This window comes from Sceloporus undulatus, chromosome 5 (genome assembly GCF_019175285.1).
Source record: "Sceloporus undulatus isolate JIND9_A2432 ecotype Alabama chromosome 5, SceUnd_v1.1, whole genome shotgun sequence".
NCBI classification, from domain to species: domain Eukaryota; kingdom Metazoa; phylum Chordata; class Lepidosauria; order Squamata; family Phrynosomatidae; genus Sceloporus; species Sceloporus undulatus.
The window spans coordinates 83,496,398-83,502,397 of NC_056526.1; positions in this window are offsets into that span (position 1 = coordinate 83,496,398).

Here is a 6,000-nt window from a genome sequence, read left to right on the forward strand (position 1 = left end):
CTGTTCCCACTCATTTACCTCATTTCCAAAGGATGCTGCATAGTAGTATCCAGAGAGTACAATGTTCAGGACACACTGTGAGGAGAGGATGGGTTTGAATTCACAGATGATCACTCAAAGAACTAATGCTATAAGTATGCAACCTGCCTTCCTTCTTTGTGGTCTTTGGTTCACACCACTGGAAAACTAGCAAACTACTCTCAAAAGGAAGTGGGAGTGTCTTGCTAGAAACAACATACATGGAACATGTCAACAATGGGAAAATGTTACTGAATTTTATTTGGGGGGTATTTCACCGCCACCACCAGCCCAGTGGAAACTGGCTTATTTCAAACGTGATAGTAACACTGCTTTTCCAAAAGCTGCATCAGTTCTGGAACAAGTATCCAGTCAATAATGTGAAATACAAGCCAGTGGCTGTGACCATGTAGTAGTTCTACAGACATTTTCTAGTAGACCACTGAAGAAGGCAGAGGAGGTAGCTACCACCCAGACAGAATGAGATCGGATCTGAGTTGGTGGATTCTTCCTGGCCAGTTCATAAGCAATGTAAAATGCAGAACCCACCCAATTCGAAAATTGTTGTGGAGAAACAGGCTGGCCTAGCTTCGAATCTGAGTAGCATATGAAACAGTATTCTAGTCTGTCTTGAATTTGAAGTTCTTTTGACATGGAGCACCATGGTTCTCCAAATGTAAAGTGAATACAGGGCATGGTTAAAGGGGAAAGTCAGATTCAGCATGAATGCTGAAAGAACAATGTCCTGATGGAAGAACAATGTTCAAGTAGACCACAAGTTGAACATGAGTCAACAGTGCGATGCGGCAGCTAAAAAGGCCAATGCAATTTTAGGCTGTATCAATAAAAGTATAGTGTCTAGGATCAAGGAAAGTAATAGTGCCACTGTATTCTGCTTTGGTCAAGCCCCACCTGGAATACTGTGTCCAGTTCTGGGCACCACAATTAAAAAAGGACATTGAGAAACTGGAGCATGTCCAAAGGAGGGCAACTAAAATGGTGAAGGGTCTGGAAACCATACCCTATGAAGAACAACTTAGGGAGCTGGGGCTGTTTAGCCTGGAGAAGAGACAGTTAAGAAGTGATATGATAGCCCTGTTTAAATACTTGAAGGGATGTCATATTGAGGAGGGAGCAAGCTTGTTTTCTGCTGCTCCAGAGACTAGGACCCAGAGCAATGGATGCATGCTCCAGGAAAAGGGATTCCACCTCAACATTAGGAGGAACTTCCTGACAGTAAGGGCTGTTCGACAGTGGAACACACTCCCTTGAGAGTACACTGGTGCCTTGGGATACGAAATGATCGGGTTACGAAATTTCCGGGATACGAAAAAGTTGGATTGGCAAAAACTGTTTTGGGTTACGAAATATTTTTCGGGTTACGAAATTCATTTCGGCGCGAAATTCAAATGCTGCAAAGTGCAGCTATAGGCTTTCCAGTGCTAACGGAAAGCCTTTTCGGGTTACGAAATTTTCGGGTTACGAAAGGAATGGCGGAACGAATTAATTTCGTAACCCGAGGCACCAGTGTATAGTGGAGTTTCCTTTGGAGGTCTTTAAGCAGAGGCTAATCTGTCAGTGATGCATTGATTGTGAGTTCCTGCATGGCAGGGGGTTGGACTGGGTGGTCCTAGTGGTATCTTCCAACTATATGATTCTATGATTCATATGGAATGATGAAATGCCTTCCAGTAAAAGGATATGTCAAGCTGGAGCACAACTTTGCCCTGGTGAAAACACAGGTAAGAGTACAAAGATCACCTGTTCTGCTAGCTAAGATGGCAATTAAAAAGCTGGTCTTCCAGGTAAGTAGTCTTAGGTCTTCAGCTCAAATGGTCTCCTGGACCAACACAGGAGGATGAAGATTTCTATATCCTTTATGTAATCTCTTGATTCTATGCGAGGGTACTGGAACAATGAAGATCAACCCTAGAGCGGCAAGTACAAAGAAATAGCTACTGGATAATATTTCAGGGAAGACAGGGAAAGTTCAGCAACCAAAGAGGTCATAAGGAACGCAAGCATCTGTTGAATGCCCCCTCTAGATGGTGAGGGTTGCTTCTCCAACAAAATGAGGCAAACCTGTCCCACTTGTACTGGTACAACCTCTGTGTTGATGGTTTGTGCGCAGCTGCAATAACTGGGTCCAAGAGTGTCTCTAGAGATGAAGCCTCCATGCTACCAGATGAAGGGTTTCAGGGTTCAGATGTTGAACATGGCCTCCATGAATCAGCAGGCTGAGTTGGAGAGGCATGCAGGTCAGGCAGAGAAGCATCACAAACTATGGTATGAGTAGAATGACATCTGCTTAATCCATCAGAAACTTTGCAACCATCCTGGTAATTGGGAAAGTGGAAATGCATAACCATCTGGCTGGCCAAGTGGAATAAGCAGCTGCCCCCATGAGAACCATGGTGAAGGCCCTTGAACAAAATAGGTCATTGTTGAGATGGCTTGTGCAGACATTGATTAACAGATAGCCTTGTTGTCAAAACATCAGACAAAAGAATGTCAGGGTGACACAAATCTGATCATCGATTGAGTACATCTGCAGTGACATTCTCTTCCCCAGAGAGATGAATCATCTATAGGAAAATCTTCCAAGTGACACACTGATCCCAAATTGGAATTGCCACATTGAGTAATGTCCTGGACCTTGTGCCTCCCTGTTTGTTAAGTAAAATATCACCACCTTGTTGTCAGTAATGAGCAGAATGGTTTTGCCTTGAAGAAAGGATTTCTAGGCTATGAATGCTTTTTCTACTGCCCACATCTCAAGCATGTTGATAGGAAAGACTTGCTGGCAGACTACTTCTCTCTGATGGTAAGACCATTGGAATAGACGCCCCAGTCTTCTGGCAATACATTTTTAGTCACCAAAAATGTGGTTCCAAGGGGCAAAAAGGCATGCCCGCACAGACATGGGTAGGATCGAGCCACCAACCCAGGGACTCATGCACATATCGAAGCATGGTAAATCTTTTGTGAGGAGAGCTTTCCAGAGGATTGAAGACCATCAGGAACCACGACTGTAGATGTTGAAACTGAAGGCTATGTGCCAGAGAAGGACTTGTATCCATTTGACATGTTCCATGTGAATCACTGACATCTGAACATAGCTTTTACTACAATTCAAAACCTGTCTTTTGGGAGATAGGTTGCTGTTGAAGATGAATCCAGAATGGCGGCAATAAACCTCACCACTTGGGAAAAGGTAAGATTGCAGTTCTCCCAATTGACAACCAGTCCCAAACAATTCAGTAGCAACAAGGTTTGATCAATGTGTTGAACCAGCTTCTGTTTGGAATTGGCAAGTATGAGCCAGTAGTCTATGTAAGGGAAAAGTATCACTCCTTGTTGATGAAGACAAGCTGCAATAACAGCCATGCACTTTGTAAAAACGTAAGGAGCTTTGGATAGGCAAAAGGGAAGGACATGGAACTGGAATGCTCTTCTCCCCCCAGCAAATGAAATGAATCACCCGTGAGATTGTCGAATTCCAATGTGGAAGTATACATCCTTGAGACTGAATGTGGGAAACCAGTTTCCTCTTTGCAACAACTGGAGGATGGAAGTCAAAGGCACTCACTTTGATCCGAAGGGAGACACGGGAGAAATAAATAAAAATTATTATTATAAAATCACGTGGGAATGTAGGAAATACGTTTCCTGAAATCCAATGTGGGGCAAAGTTCTCCATCCTTCTTTACTATGAACTCCCGGGGGGGGGGGGGGGGAACATAGGTGGATAGTAGCCACCAGTGTGGTTTCAATAGCCCCTTGGGCTAGTAAGGTGGCGACATTGTTGAGAGCGTTGTCAAGGGAGGTCACATGAAATACCCTCATTGGAGGATATACCATGAACTCAATGGCATTCCTCTTCCAGACAAAGCTGAAGAAAATGGAATTGGTGGTTAACGCAGACCAGGCAGAATGAAAATAAGCCAGTCTGTCTCTGAAAGTTACAGAGGGAGTGGAGCAAAGAGGGGCAGAGGAGTCAAAGGTTCAAAGCAGACTTTTTAAAAGTGGAATATTTCAAAGAAAGTTGGCTTTTACCTAAAGATGTTGAAGACTGAGACTGATATCTAGATACCTTTGCAAAAGAAGGATTGAATTATCGCCTTTGGCCATAAGTAGATTTCTGCAATCTGAACTCTGGTATGCAGAGAGCATACCACACTTCTTTCCCCTTGCCCTCATTTTTTGGTGTAAATTCCGATTTTTCATCTGTGCTCTTGTTGAATTAGCTGCATTCATCAAGGGGCATGTCTTCGCAGGTTGCTCTTGCATGCATGGAAAGACTCAATGGCTATAGCAAGTCATGTCTCCTGAGTGCCACTGAACCTCCAAGGATCTTAGCCACAGTCTGACACATGGCAAGTGGTGTTAATTTGTTGTCCTATCAAGTAATGTGCTTCTCCCTGTAGAGCATTGGCAAAATGCTTCTCTTCCTCCAGGTTACTGAGCAGCAATAACTCTACTCAACAAATCAACAAGTTTTGTTAACAGACCATGTTGGCCATATAGTGGGTGATATCTCAAAGCAGAAGCAGCTTTCTTTGCCAGAATGCCAAGCTTATAATCCTCTTTATATGAAGGGACTGGTGTGGCAACTTTGACTGGGAGGCCTCAACAATGTCAAAACTGAACTCTTGCTTACTAGTGTTGAATAAACCTTGGGTTCAAGATGGTGTTATAGTAGAGATGGCAGGGCTTCAGAATTGGGTTTGAGTGGAGCAAAGAGTCACAACAGGGAGCTTTGAAGGACAGAGTTAACCTTTGAGGAGAGATTCTTGATTTTTATGCATTTGAAGCATAAAGGTTCACAGTGGACACAAGTACTGACAATGTGTCCCTTGCACAGGCAAAAAATGCAACGAGAATTACCACTGCAGCTGGAAAGCTTTGCCACAGTCTCCACATCTCTTAAAAATGTGTAAGAAGCCATCTAAAATGGAATTGTAATCAAGGCAGCCTATAGTCAGAGGTGAAGACTGAAGATTTCCAAGATCGACAGGTATACAAAGAAGCCAGAGTTGTAACCACTCAAATCAACAGCCAAGCCAAAAAGGATTTAGAAAAGCCAATGAAACTTTTCCAAAATGAAACCACTGCGGCTGAGAAAATGTACTAGTAAGGTTTCTTGATGCTGCTCACACAGTGGATGAAAAGGAACGGAGGTAAATAAGCGGAAAGAGCAGAGGTACAGCTGGGGGTGGGCAGAGCTACTGCCAAAACTCTGCCTAGCTATTCTAGGTTCTGAATATGTTCTGCACAGGTATAGGAGCACCCAGTTGTGTGAATCGGAGACCATGGAGGTGGTTTCATGCAACCCTCATGTCACCATGGTCTTAAAGGCCACTGGTTCTTGTCTTTCTTGCGCACCCATATTTTGACTTAAGGCCCTCCACCACCCCATTTTTCTCATCACCCTCTGGATCTTTCCACCATCTAGAGTGGAAGTACTACCCACTTTGGAATCACTGCTCTAGCACTTTGAGCTGTCTGCAGATTTTCTGACAGGAGCCCTAAGTGTTGATGTGATAATTTCTACTTTGCTTTGAATGCAGTATAGCAGCTTTTATGTAGTGTAGGATTAATAGATGAATTACAGAATCGGTAGCAGTAGAAAATATTTGGGTGGATCATTTCCTTGCCTGGGATCATAAGGAGAATGTTGCCCCTGTGAGATCATGTTCCTGTAGAAGTGCAGAAACTAGAGGGGTTGCTTGTATAATACAGCCTTTATAGTTCTGTAGATAATAATTATAAAAATTATTCCCCAGAATGGCACAATTATTAAATGTATTTCAGGATTAATATATAGAGAGATTTTGTAGCACCTTAGAGACTAAAAAGTTTGTAGCATGAATTTTCATAGACTTTACTTACTTCTTCAGATGCTTATGGTGGAGTGGAAGCCAGGTACAGACAGGATGTATTTTAAAATGATCCTTAAACAGCAAGTTACCAGACAAGTTG